The following is a 15,305-nucleotide window of genomic DNA, read 5'->3' on the forward strand; positions in this document are numbered from 1 at the left end:
GAAATTGAGGTGTGACCACGTTGTGTTTTGCGCCGTTTCCTGTCGCGGGCACTAGGCTGACCCACACAAGTGAGGTACCGTTATTCTTGTAAGACTTTGGGGAACGCGGGGTGGGTGGAAATTTGTGGATCCACCCAGATTCCGGAACTTTCCACTACAGAAATGTGGGGAAACTGTGTTTTTTTGACAATTTTTTAGGTTTGCAAGGAATTCTGGGTAACAGACCCTGGTGGGAGGCAGTCAAGTCACCCCATCCTGGATTCCCCTGGGTGTCTAGTTTTCAAAAATGTATAGGTTTGCTAGGTTTCCCAAGGTGCCCGCAGAGCTAGGGTTCAAAAACTACAGCTAGTCATTTTGCCAAAATTAGGGTCATTTTTCACTGCGAAATTGAGGTGTGACCATGTTGCGTTTTGCGCCATTTCCTGTCGCGGGCACTAGGCCGACCCACACAAGTGAGGTACCATTTTTCTCGTAAGACTTTGGGGAACGCAGGGTGGGTGGAAATTTGTGGATCCACGCAGATTCCGGAACTTTCCACCACAGAAATGTGGGGAAATGTGTTTTTTTTTACAATTTTTTAGGTTTGCAAGGGATTCTGTTTAACAGACCCTGGTGGGAGGCAGTCAAGTCACCCGATCTTGTATTCCCCTGGGTGTCTAGTTTTAAAAAATGTATAGGTTTGCTAGGTTTCCCAAGGTGCCCGCAGAGCTAGGGTTCAAAAACTACAGCTAGTCATTTTGCCAAAAAAGTGTCATTTTTCACTGCGAAATTGAGGTGTGACCACGTTGCGTTTTGTGCCGTTTCCTGTCGCGGGCACTATGCTGACCCACACAAGTGAGGTACCGTTTTTCTCGTAAGACTTTGGGGAACGCGGGGTGGGTGGAAATTTGTGGATCCACGCTGATTCCGGAACTTTCCACCACAGAAATGTGGGGAAAATGTGTTTTTTTTACAATTTTTTAGGTTTGCAAGGGATTCTGGGTAACAGACCATGGTGGGAGGCAGTCAAGTCACCCCATTTTGGATTCCCCTGCATGTCTAGTTTTAAAAAATGTATAGGTTTGCTAGGTTTCCCAAGGTGCCCACAGAGCTAGGGTTCAAAAACTACAGCTAGTCATTTTGCCAAAAAAGGGTCATTTTTCACTGCGAAATTGAGGTGTGACCACGTTGCGTTTTGTGCCGTTTCCTGTCGCGGGCACTATGCTGACCCACACAAGTGGGGTACCGTTTTTCTCGTAAGACTTTGGGGAACGCGGGGTGGGTGGAAATTTGTGGATCCACGCTGATTCCGGAACTTTCCACCACAGAAATGTGGGGAAAATGTGTTTTTTTTACAATTTTTTAGGTTTGCAAGGGATTCTGGGTAACAGACCATGGTGGGAGGCAGTCAAGTCACCCCATTTTGGATTCCCCTGCATGTCTAGTTTTAAAAAATGTATAGGTTTGCTAGGTTTCCCAAGGTGCCCACAGAGCTAGGGTTCAAAAACTACAGCTAGTCATTTTGCCCAAAAAGGGTCATTTTTCACTACGAAATTGAGGTGTGACCATGTTGCGTTTTGCGCCGTTTCTTGTCGCGGGCACTAGGCCGACCCACACAAGTGAGGTACCATTTTTCTCGTAAGACTTTGGGGAACGCAGGGTGGGTGGAAATTTGTGGATCCACGCAGATTCCGGAACTTTCCACGATAGAAATGTGAGGAAAATGTGTTTTTTTGGACAATTTTTTAGGTTTGCAAGGGAATCTGCATAACAGACCCTGGTGGGAGGCAGTCAAGTCACCCCATCTTGGATTTTCCTGGGTGTCTAGTTTTCAAAAATGTATAGGTTTGCTAGGTTTCCTAAGGTGCCCGCAGAGCTAGGGTTCAAAAACTACAGCTAGTCATTTTGCCAAAAAAGGGTCATTTTTCACTGCGAAATTGAGGTGTGACCACGTTGTGTTTTGCGCCGTTTCCTGTCGCGGGCACTAGGCTGACCCACACAAGTGAGGTGCCGTTTTTCTCGTAAGACTTTGGGGAACGCGGGGTAGGTGGAAATTTGTGGATCCACGCAGATTCCGGAACTTTCCACAACAGAAATGTGGTGAAAATGTGGTTTTTTTGACAACTTTTTAGGTTTGCAAGGGGTTCTGGGTAACAGACCCTGGTGGGAGGCAGTCAAGTCACCCCATCTTGGATTCCCCTGGGTGTCTAGTTTTCAAAAATGTAAAGGTTTGCTAGGTTTCCCAAGGTGCCCGCAGAGCTAGGGTTCAAAAACTACAGCTAGTCATTTTGCCAAAAAAGGGTCATTTTTCACTGTGAAATTGAGGTGTGACCACGTTGCGTTTTGCACCGTTTCCTGTCGGGGGCACTAGGCCGACCCACACAAGTGAGGTACCGTTTTTCTCGTAAGACTTTGGGGAACGCGGGGTGGGTGGAAATTTGTGGATCCACGCTGATTCCGGAACTTTCCACGATAGAAATGTGGGGAAAATGTGTTTTTTTGGACAATTGTTTAGGTTTGCAAGGGAATCTGCGTAACAGACCCTGGTAGGAGGCAGTCAAGTCACCCCATCTTGGATTGTCCTGGGTGTCTAGTTTTCAAAAATGTATAGGTTTGCTAGGTTTCCTAAGGTGCCCACAGAGCTAGGGTTCAAAAACTACAGCTAGTCATTTTGCCAAAAAAGGGTCATTTTTCATTGCGAAATTGAGGTGTGACCACGTTGTGTTTTGCGCCGTTTCCTGTTGCGGGCACTAGGCTGACCCACACAAGTGAGGTACCATTTTTCTCGTAAGACTTTGGGGAATGCGGGGTGGGTGGAAATTCGTGGATCCACGCAGATTCCAGAACTTTCCACGACAGAAATGTGGGGAAAATGTGTTTTTTTTGACAATTTTTTAGGTTTGCAAAGGATTCTGGGTAACAGACCCTGGTGGGAGGCAGTCAAGTCACCCCATCTTGGATTCCCCTGGGTGTCTAGTTTTAAAAAATGTATAGGTTTGCTAGGTTTCCCAAGGTGCCCGCAGAGCTAGGGTTCAAAAACTACAGCTGGTCATTTTGCCAAAAAAGGGTCATTTTTCACTGCGAAATTGAGGTGTGACCACGTTGCGTTTTGCGCCGTTTCCTGTCGCGGGCACTAGGCCGACCCACACAAGTGAGGTACCGTTTTTCTCGTAAGACTTTGGGGAACGCGGGGTGGGTGGAAATTTGTGGATCCACGCTGATTCCGGAACTTTCCACGATAGAAATGTGGGGAATATGTGTTTTTTTGGACAATTTTTTAGGTTTGCAAGGGAATCTGCGTAACAGACCCTAGTGGGAGGCAGTCAAGTCACCCCATCTTGGATTGTCCTGGGTGTCTAGTTTTCAAAAATGTATAGGTTTGCTAGGTTTCCTAAGGTGCCCGCAGAGCTAGGGTTCAAAAACTACAGCTAGTCATTTTGCCAAAAAAGGGTCATTTTTCACTACGAAATTGAGGTGTGACCACCTTGTGTTTTGCACCGTTTCCTGTCGCGGGCACTAGGCTGACCCACACAAGTGAGGTACCGTTTTTCTCGTAAGACTTTGGGGAATACGGGGTGGGTAGAAATTTGTGGATCCACGCAGATTCCAGAACTTTCCATGACAGAAATGTGGGGAAAATGTGGTTTTTTGGACAATTTTTTAGGTTTGCAAATGATTCTGGGTAACAGACCCTGGTGGGAGGCAGTCAAGTCACACCATCCTGGATTCCCCTGGGTGCCTAGTTTTAAGAAATGTATAGGCTTGCTAGGTTTCCCAAGGTGCCCGCAGAGCTAGGGTTCAAAAACTACAGCTAGACATTTTGCTAAAAAAGGGTCATTTTTCACTGACAAATTGAGGTGTGACCACATTGCGTTTTGAGCTGTTTACTGTCGCGGGCACTAGGCCGACCCACACAAGTGAGGTGCCATTTTTTTTGTAAGACTTTGGGGAACGCAGGGTGGGTGGAAATTTGTGGATCCACGCAGATTCCGGAACTTTCCACGACAGAAATGTGGGAAAAATTTGTTTTTTTTGACAATTTATTAGGTTTGCAAGGGATTCTGGTTAACAGACCCTGGTGGGAGGCAGTCAAGTCACCCCATCTTGGATTCCCCTGGGTGTCTAGTTTTAAAAAATGTATAGGTTTGCTAGGTTTCCCAAGGTGCCCGCAGAGCTAGGGTTCAAAAACTACAGCTAGTCATTTTGCCAAAAAAAGGTCATTTTTCACTGCGAAATTGAGGTGTGACCACGTTGCGTTTTGTGCCGTTTCCTGTCGCGGGCACTACGCTGACCCACACAAGTGAGGTACCGTTTGTCTCGTAAGACTTTGGGGAACGCGGGGTGGGTGGAAATTTGTGGATCCACGCTGATTCTGGAACTTTCCACCACAGAAATGTGGGGAAAATGTGTTTTTTTTGACAATGTTTTAGGTTTGCAAGGGATTCTGGGTAACAGACCCTGGTGGGAGGCAGTCAAGTCACCCCATTTTGGATTCCCCTGCGTGTCTAGTTTTAAAAAATTGTATAGGTTTGCTAGGTTTCCCAAGGTGCCCGCAGAGCTAGGGTTCAAAAACTACAGCTAGTCGTTTTGCCAAAAAAGGGTCATTTTTCACTGCGAAATTGAGGTGTGACCACGTTGCGTTTTGCGCCGTTTCCTGTCGCGGGCACTAGGCTGACCCACACAAGTGAGGTACCGTTATTCTTGTAAGACTTTGGGGAACGCGGGGTGGGTGTAAATTTGTGGATCCACGCAGATTCCGGAACTTTCCACTACAGAAATGTGGGGAAACTGTGTTTTTTTGACAATTTTTTAGGTTTGCAAGGAATTCTGGGTAACAGACCCTGGTGGGAGGCAGTCAACTCACCCCATCCTGGATTCCCCTGGGTGTCTAGTTTTCAAAAATGTATAGGTTTGCTAGGTTTCCCAAGGTGCCCGCAGAGCTAGGGTTCAAAAACTACAGCCAGTCATTTTGCCAAAAAAGGGTAATTTTTCACTGCGAAATTGAGGTGTGACCATATTGCGTTTTGCGCCGTTTCCTGTCGCGGGCACTAGGCCGACCCACACAAGTGAGGTACCATTTTTCTCGTAAGACTTTGGGGAACGCAGGGTGGGTGGAAATTTGTGGATCCACGCAGATTCCGGAACTTTCCACCACAGAAATGTGGAGAAATGTGGGTTTTTTTACAATTTTTTAGGTTTGCAAGGGATTCTGGTTAACAGACCCTGGTGGGAGGCAGTCAAGTCACCCCATCTTGGATTCCCCTGGGTGTCTAGTTTTAAAAAATGTATAGGTTTGCTAGGTTTCCCAAGGTGCCCGCAGAGCTAGGGTTCAAAAACTACAGCCAGTCATTTTGCCAAAAAAGGGTCATTTTTCACTGCGAAATTGAGGTGTGACCATGTTGCGTTTTGTGCCGTTTCCTGTCGCGGGCACTACGCTGACCCACACAAGTGAGGTACCGTTTTTCTTGTAAGACTTTGGGGAACGCGGGGTGGGTGGAAATTTGTGGATCCACGCTGATTCCGGAACTTTCCACCACAGAAATGTGGGGAAAATGTGTTTTTTTTGACAATTTTTTAAGTTTGCAAGGGATTCTGGGTAACAGACCCTGGTGGGAGGCAGTCAAGTCACCCCATTTTGGATTCCCCTGCGTGTCTAGTTTTAAAAAATGTAGAGGTTTGCTAGGTTTCCCAAGGTGCCCATAGAGCTAGGGTTCAAAAACTACAGCTAGTCGTTTTGCCAAAAAAGGGTCATTTTTCACTGCGAAATTGAAGTGTGACCACGTTGTGTTTTGCGCCGTTTCCTGTCGCGGGCAGTAGGCCGACCCACACAAGTGAGGTACCGTGTTTCTCGTAAGACTTTGGGGAACGCGGGGTGGGTGGAAATTTGTGGATACACGCTGATTCCGGAACTTTCCACGATAGAAATGTGGGGAAAATATGTATTTTTGGACAATTTTTTAGGTTTGCAAGGGAATCTGCGTAACAGACCCTGGTGGGAGGCAGTCAAGTCACCCCATCTTGGATTGTCCTGGGTGTATAGTTTTCAAAAATGTATAGGTTTGCTAGGTTTCCCAAGGTGCCCGCAGAGCTAGGGTTCAAAAACTACAGCTAGTCATTTTGCCAAAAAACGGTCATTTTTCACTGCGAAATTGAGGTGTGACCACGTTGCGTTTTGCGCCGTTTCCTGTCGCGGGCACTAGGCCGACCCACACAAGTGAGGTACCGTTTTTCTCGTAAGACTTTGGGGAACGCGGGGTGGGTGGAAATTTGTGGATCCACGCTGATTCCGGAACTTTCCACGATAGAAATGTGGGGAAAATGTGTTTTTTTGGACAATTGTTTAGGTTTGCAAGGGAATCTGCGTAACAGACCCTGGTGGGAGTCAGTCAAGTCACCCCATCTTGGATTGTCCTGGATGTCTAGTTTTCAAAAATGTATAGGTTTGCTAGGTTTCCTAAGGTGCCCGCAGAGCTAGGGTTCAAAAACTACAGCTAGTCATTTTGCCAAAAAAGGGTCATTTTTCACTGCGAAATTGAGGTGTGACCACGTTGTGTTTTGCGCCGTTTCCTGTCGCGGGCACTAGGCTGACCCACACAAGTGAGGTACCATTTTTCTTGTAAGACTTTGGGGAATGCGGAGTGCGTGGAAATGTGTGGATCCACGCAGATTCCAGAACTTTCCACTACAGAAATGTGGGGAAAATGTGGTTTGTTTGACAATTTTTTAGGTTTGCAAAGGATTCTGGGTAACAGACCCTGGTGGGAGGCAGTCAAGTCACACCATCCTGGATTCCCCTGGGTGCCTAGTTTTAAGAAATGTATAGGCTTGCTAGGTTTCCCAAGGTGCCCGCAGAGCTAGGGTTCAAAAACTACAGCTAGACATTTTGCTAAAAAAGGGTCATTTTTCACTGCGAAATTGAAGTGTGACCACGTTGTGTTTTGCGCCGTTTCCTGTCGCGGGCACTAGGCCGACCCACACAAGTGAGGTACCGTTTTTCTCGTAAGACTTTGGGGAACGCGGGGTGGGTGGAAATTTGTGGATCCACGCAGATTCCGGAACTTTCCACGATAGAAATGTGGGGAAAATGTGTTTTTTTGGACAATTTTTTAGGTTTGCAAGGGAATCTGCGTAACAGACCCTGGTGGGAGGCAGTCAAGTCACCCCATCTTGGATTGTCCTGGGTGTCTAGTTTTCAAAAATGTATAGGTTTGCTAGGTTTCCCAAGGTGCCCGCAGAGCTAGGGTTCAAAAACTACAGCCAGTCATTTTGCCAAAAAAGGGTCATTTTTCACTGCGAAATTGAGGTGTGACCACGTTGCGTTTTGTGCCGTTTCCTGTCGCGGGCACTACGCTGACCCACACAAGTGAGGTACCGTTTTTCTCGTAAGACTTTGGGGAATGCGGGGTGGGTGGAAATTTGTGGATCCACGCTGATTCCGGAACTTTCCACGATAGAAATGTGGGGAAAATGTGTTTTTTTTGACAATTTTTTAGGTTTGCAAGGGAATCTGCGTAACAGACCCTGGTGGGAGGCAGTCAAGTCACCCCATCTTGGATTGTCCTGGGTGTCTAGTTTTCAAAAATGTATAGGTTTGCTAGGTTTCCCAAGGTGCCCGCAGAGCTAGGGTTCAAAAACTACAGCTAGTCATTTTGCCAAAAAACGGTCATTTTTCACTGCGAAATTGAGGTGTGACCACGTTGCGTTTTGCCCCGTTTCCTGTCGCGGGCACTAGGCCGACCCACACAAGTGAGGTACCGTTTTTCTCGTAAGACTTTGGGGAACGCGGGGTGGGTGGAAATTTGTGGATCCACGCTGATTCCGGAACTTTCCACGATAGAAATGTGGGGAAAACGTGTTTTTTTGGACAATTTTTTAGGTTTGCAAGGGAATCTGCGTAACAGACCCTGGTGGGAGGCAGTCAAGTCACCCCATCTTGGATTGTCCTGGGTGTCTAGTTTTCAAAAATGTATAGGTTTGCTAGGTTTCCTAAGGTTTTTTTTATCACAAAAAGCAACCACTGTTAAACTGGCAGAATAACCAGATTCAGGGAAGTTTTGGAATGTTATTCAACTATCTACTTCTCAGGTGGAATATCAAAGATATTGAAGTAAAAGCCTCACTCACATAATAGTGACATGCTTCATCATAGGCAGTTACTCCACACCTAGAGAAGATGGTACTCTCTGGGCGGACTCAACCAAAGATATAATGGGAGTACTTAGATAAATGAACAACTGGTTAAGCAGGGAACCAGATCAGATTAAAAATACCTATGAGTGTACCCTTTTTCCCAATCCTTTATTCCTAGGCACTCATGGTATCGCTAAAAACTTATTATTGGGGTTCTTTTGAACTTAATTCTGTTCAATTATACCCTCAACCGTGTGCCAACATGTTTCGGCCCATATGGTAGCCCAATCGGGTCTGGGGGCCTTCGTCAGGGCGTTATATCTCTGTTCCTTATACTCTAAGGTCCCTGCGGTGTAGCCGTACATGTGTTACATGCAACCCATCAATACGTGAGGCCTAATGCACTCACCTATCCGTATATTGTCTCCAACTTCAGTAGATTTTCTATGGGACATAGAACAAACAATGTCATATATTTCTTAGTAGGATATAAAATAATCCTGTCTACAGCCCATCTCGTGCTCGTAGTCATTGATTTATAGTTGGAGTGTTGGTGTGCCACCTGTCTATGTGCTCGCTAATTAGGGCTTAGTGTAATTCATTATCCAAACCATTTTACCAACAGCCACATCACGACCACATATATTCACCACACAACGTGATCAACATCCTGTTGGTGTTATCTATGAGTGAAAGAATTGTGACTCTATATTTTATCTTAACCACCGATCCTACTGATCTACATTTAAAATTTTTTTTTGCTATATCGTGTTGTTTTTTATTTTATACAAAACTGAGCTGGGATCGAGTGTATCGCTTTTACCCAGTATAGTACATCACAAAGACGCTCACCTACTGTCCGATGCCTACTAGCATCATGCGGATCTCATGTGTTCAGGTGCTGTCCTGTAGTCAAACACTGCATAAAAAGTATGTACAAGAGGGATGGATTACCAAGGCAGAAGAAAACTTTTTAAAAGAAATGGACCCCAAAACTCCATACTTTTATATCCTCCCCAAAGTACACAAAAACATACATCCACCACCAGGCAGACCGAGTGTGTCTGGCATCGGTTCAGCACTTGAACCACTCTTAAAATTCGCCGATCATTTCTTACGACCGATGGTACAAAGAATGCCCTCTTACCTAAAAGATACACAAGACATTCTATTGAAACTCCAAACTTTGAGCTTCGATCCAACCACTGATTATCTAATGACCTTAGATGTGGAAGCACTATACACCAGTATTCCCCAAGATGCTTCCCTTATAGTGATTGAAAAACTGCTGGGCCTGGAAAACTGGACATCAATAACACCAATAAACTTTGTGGTCCAGTGTTTACGACTAGCCTTAACCAGGAATTATTTTGAATTCGAAGGGGAGTATTTCCTACAAACCCATGGTACTTCGATGGGTATGACCTGCGCACCTAGCGTAGCATGCTTGTACGTGCATGATTTTGAAACACGCTTCATCTACGATGATACAAATCCGTACCAATCCAACTTGGGGGTATGGAGGTGATTCATAGACGATATCTTCATAATCTGGAAAGGAGATGCCGACAAAGCAAAAGAATTTCTGGTTTGGCTAAATAGCAGGGATGAATTCCTGAAGTTCACAATGACTTTAGAGAGAGATTCCATCACGTTTTTGGATTTAAAGATCTGGCCAGCGGAGGGGACACTAAAAACCGAAGTGTTCTATAAACCCACTGATGCCAATAACCTACTCAGATATGATAGCTTCCACCCCAGAGCCCTTCGAGATAATTTGCCGGTGGGCCAATTCCTAAGGCTAAGAAGAAATTGCACTGAAAAAGCAAATTATGAAACTCATGCTAAGAAACTAACACAGAAATTGAAGATAAAATTCTATCCAACAAAACTGATAAAACAAGCATATAAAAGGGCAAAAAACTGTAATCGAGAAGGTTTATTGGAACCAAAAAAGAAACCGGATGACAAAAAACTGGTATGTGTGACTACCTACGGAACGGATTCCAACAAAGTAAAAAACATTGTTCTACGACATTGGAGAACACTGAACTCGGGGGGTTTGAAATTGGAGAAACCACTGTTTGCATTCAAGAGAGGGAAATCAATCAAAGACTCCGTTGTTCATACCCGGCCGAAAAAGAAACAATGCAAAACAGGCCAACAGAGTACACTTTGGAACTTACCAGAGGTAGTCGGACACTTCCCTTGCGGATCATGCAGTGTATGCAGACTAACAACATCCAGCAAAACAATCGACGTTGGCTTAAGAACCCCGTGGGAACAAAGATCTTTCAGCAACTGCAACAGCCACAATGTAGTCTACTTAATCATGTGTATCTGCAAGAAGATATACATTGGTATGACTACGCGAAAAGTGAAGATCAGAATCAATGAGCACCGCAGTACATTTAGATGCGGCAAAACAATTACCAAAATGATGAGACACTTCCAAACACAGATACATAATGAAAATTACTTCACCTGGACGGTAATTGAAAAACTACCAGACAGCTGTAATGAAAAACAACTACTGAAACTAGAACAGAGGTGGATTTATCGCTTGTCAAGTACAACGTCAGGTCTTAACGAGGAAATTCCATGGTGTTCCATGACCTAACTTAGTCACAGAAAAAATATCCCTGGAATCTGGCCAATATAAACACAACGAACAGCCGGAAAGAAGATGAATATATATTGAATACTGACAACAAGCAATCTCGATATATGCCATCCTTATAGAAGCTGTTTAACATCTAAAGAGAAAGGAAAGCGTGCTAGCATAAAATAGTACGATAAAATAAGGAGGCAGAAATACAAGTATCTGTAATAAAATACAGCCCCCATATGTACAACACAAGAACCGGGGTGGTATATTAGACACGGGGTTGGACCCTGTTGTAGAGAAATCGAGAACACACGTGACTAGTGTCTAAGAGGTCGGGCAAATGAGACGATTGATCAAGACTGTCACGTTTAAACAACTAAAGCAACATACTAACAAAAGGATTATGATTATTCACCATGGGCGGGCGGATTACGAGGGCCCCAGCAGGTCTGTATACAATTAACTCCCCATCACGGGCCAATATTTTACACAGTGAGTCACTCAAGTTCATTCCTAAACGGCCAAATTATAGCCTCATACCCCGAAAAATATCCCTCTGAATGGTGCACAATGCCTTGACATAAATTTAAAAAAAATTTTTTTGAAACACAGGTACTCTGATACGAGGGGGATAGAACACCATACATCAGAGTATACGGAACTACATTTCCCAGAAATCTTGTAGTTCAGCCTTATATACGTCAGAACATCAGCTGATATCACGTTTCTCAACCATAGAGAATACGTCAGGGGACAGAACAGCCCACCAATGAGTTTGGGTAACATCATTTAAAAGCCGAAACAACCGCATACACATCTCCGACGGCGGACGATGTGGTTGATTAGGTGAAACGGCGGTGCGGTGTCCTTGACGAAGTAAGTGAGCGGGAGGGTGCGCATACCAAAGTACAATGCTTTAAGACCCTAACTATCTAACGCTAAGATAGAGATAATCCCAGGAATATGAGTGACTAACGGTTTTTCCATAGAACTTGCCAAAGTATGCTGATTGAAAACGAGAGGGGTATTCAAACATAACAGACAGAGGGGGTTGATTTCCCTAAGACACGCATGATGTAACGTTAAGGTAGAAACTAATCGATTTATACGAGTGACAATCTGCCTTCTTCCCTCGCCATAGCATGAAGGTTAGGAGTGAGAGAGGCATTGATTCTAAACAAATAGGGACAAGAAGTCCCTGAAACAAATAACATACCAATGAGGAATGTATTACCAAACAAGTAGAGAGAGCAAAAGGGCATGACTTTCAAAAAACAGACTGATACATAGGTGAAACCTCTGAAACTACTAGCTGGGGTAAATTGCTGATGGAACATAGATGTAACACTAGCACAGAAATACCATGGAAGTACTTGTAGATATGCATGGTAACAAAAGCACAGGGGCTGTAGCGTGATGACCATATAAGAGATGCCTTTATACAGATACATACTTTTTATGCAGTGTTTGACTACAGGACAGCACCTGAACACATGAGATCCGCATGATGCTAGTAGGCATCGGACAGTAGGTGAGCGTCTTTGTGATGTACTATACTGGGTAAAAGCGATACACTCGATCCCAGCTCATTTTTGTATAAAATAAAAAACAACACGATATAGCAAAAAAAAGTTTTAAATGTAGATCAGTAGGATCGGTGGTTAAGATAAAATATAGAGTCACAATTCTTTCACTCATAGATAACACCAACAGGATGTTGATCACGTTGTGTGGTAAATATATGTGGTGGTGATGTGGCTGTTGGTAAAATGGTTTGGATAATGAATTACACTAAGCCCTAATTAGCGAGCACATAGACAGGTGGCACACCAACACTCCAACTATAAATCAATGACTACGAGCACGAGTTGGGCTGTAGACAGGATTATTTTATATCCTACTAAGAAATATATGACATTGTTTGTTCTATGTCCCATAGAAAATCTACTGCAGTTGGAGACAATATACGGATAGGTGAGTGCATTAGGCCTCACGTATTGATGGGTTGCATGTAACACATGTACGGCTACACCGCAGGGACCTTAGAGTATAAGGAACAGAGATATAACGCCCTGACGAAGGCCCCCAGACCCGATTGGGCTACCATATGGGCCGAAACATGTTGGCACACGGTTGAGGGTATAATTGAACAGAATCAAGTTCAAAAGAACCCCAATAATAAGTTTTTAGCGATACCATGAGTGCCTAGGAATAAAGGATTCGGAAAAAGGGTACACTCATAGGTATTTTTAATCTGATCTGGTTCCCTGCTTAACCAGTTGTTCATTTATCTAAGTACTCCCATTATATCTTTGGTTGAGTCCGCCCAGAGAGTACCATCTTCTCTAGGTGTGGAGTAACTGCCTATGATGAAGCATGTCACTATTATGTGAGTGAGGCTTTTACTTCAATACCTTTGATATTCCACCTGAGAAGTAGATAGTTGAATAACATTCCAACACTTCCCTGAATCTGGTTATTCTGCCAGTTTAACAGTGGTTGCTTTTTGTGATAAAAAGTTGATTTGGGAGAACGCAACCGCGTTGTTTATTCTCTCACTCTCTGTTTGTGAAAAAAAAGGTTTCCTAAGGTGCCCGCAGAGCTAGGGTTCAAAAACTACAGCTAGTCATTTTGCCAAAAAAGGGTCATTTTTCACTGCGAAATTGAGGTGTGACCACGTTGTGTTTTGCGCCGTTTCCTGTTGCGGGCACTAGGCTGACCCACACAAGTGAGGTACCGTTTTTCTTGTAAGACTTTGGGGAATGCGGGGTGGGTGGAAATTTGTGGATCCACGCAGATTCCAGAACTTTCCACTACAGAAATGTGGGGAAAATGTGGTTTGTTTGACAATTTTTTAGGTTTGCAAAGGATTCTGGGTAACAGACCCTGGTGGGAGGCAGTCAAGTCACACCATCCTGGATTCCCCTGGGTGCCTAGTTTTAAGAAATGTATAGGCTTGCTAGGTTTCCCAAGGTGCCCGCAGAGCTAGGGTTCAAAAACTACAGCTAGACATTTTGCTAAAAAAGGGTCATTTTTCACTGAGAAATTGAGGTGTGACCACGTTGCGTTTTGAGCTGTTTACTGTCGCGGGCACTAGAACGACCCACACAAGTGAGGTGCCATTTTTTTTGTAAGACTTTGGGGAACGCAGGGTGGGTGGAACTTTGTGGATCCACGCAGATTCCGGAACTTTCCACGACAGAAATGTGGGGAAAATGTGGTTTTTTTGACAATTTTTTAGGTTTGCAAGGGATTCTGGTTAACAGACCCTGGTGGGAGGCAGTCAAGTCACCCCATCTTGGATTCCCCTGGGTGTCTAGTTTTAAAAAATGTATAGGTTTGCTAGGTTTCCCAAGGTGCTCGCAGAGCTAGGGTTCAAAAACTACAGCTAGTCATTTTGCCAAAAAAGGGTCATTTTTCACTGCGAAATTGAGGTGTGACCACGTTGCGTTTTGTGCCCTTTCCTGTTGCGGGCACTATGCTGACCCACACAAGTGAGGTACCGTTTGTCTCGTAAGACTTTGGGGAACGCGGGGTGGGTGGAAATTTGTGGATCCACGCTGATTCCGGAACTTTCCACCACAGAAATGTGGGGAAAATGTGTTTTTTTTGACAATTTTTTAGGTTTGCAAGGGATTCTGGGTAACAGACCCTGGTTGGAGGCAGTCAAGTCACCCCATTTTGGATTCCCCTGCGTGTCTAGTTTTAAAAAATGTATAGGTTTGCTAGGTTTCCCAAGGTGCCCGCAGAGCTAGGGTTAAAAAACTACAGCTAGTCGTTTTGCCAAAAAAGGGTCATTTTTCACTGCCAAATTGAGGTGTGACCACGTTGCGTTTTGCGCCGTTTCCTGTCGCGGGCACTAGGCTGACCCACACAAGTGAGGTACCGTTATTCTTGTAAGACTTTGGGGAACGCGGGGTGGGTGGAAATTTGTGGATCCACGCAGATTCCGGAACTTTCCACTACAGAAATGTGGGGAAACTGTGTTTTTTTGACAATTTTTTAGGTTTGCAAGGAATTCTGGGTAACAGACCCTGGTGGGAGGCAGTCAAGTCACCCCATCCTGGATTCCCCGGGGTGTCTAGTTTTAAAAAATGTATAGGTTTGCTAGGTTTCCCAAGGTGCCCGCAGAGCTAGGGTTCAAAAACTACAGCTAGTCATTTTGCCAAAAAAGGGTCATTTTTCACTGCGAAATTGAGGTGTGACCATGTTGCGTTTTGCGCCGTTTCCTGTCGCGGGCACTAGGCCGACCCACACAAGTGAGGTACCATTTTTCTCGTAAGACTTTGGGGAACGCAGGGTGGGTGGAAATTTGTGGATCCACACAGATTCCGGAACTTTCCACCACAGAAATGTGGGGAAATGTGTTTTTTTTTACAATTGTTTAGGTTTGCAAGGGATTCTGGTTAACAGACCTTGGTGGGAGGCAGTCAAGTCACCCCATCTTGGATTCCCCTGGGTGTCTAGTTTTAAAAAATGTATAGGTTTGCTAGGTTTCCCAAGGTGCCCGCAGAGCTAGGGTTCAAAAACTACAGCTAGTCATTTTGCCAAAAAAGGGTCATTTTTCACTGCGAAATTGAGGTGTGAC

The sequence above is a fragment of the Triturus cristatus genome, chromosome 1_1, assembly GCF_964204655.1.
Source record: "Triturus cristatus chromosome 1_1, aTriCri1.1, whole genome shotgun sequence".
NCBI lineage: Eukaryota > Metazoa > Chordata > Amphibia > Caudata > Salamandridae > Triturus > Triturus cristatus.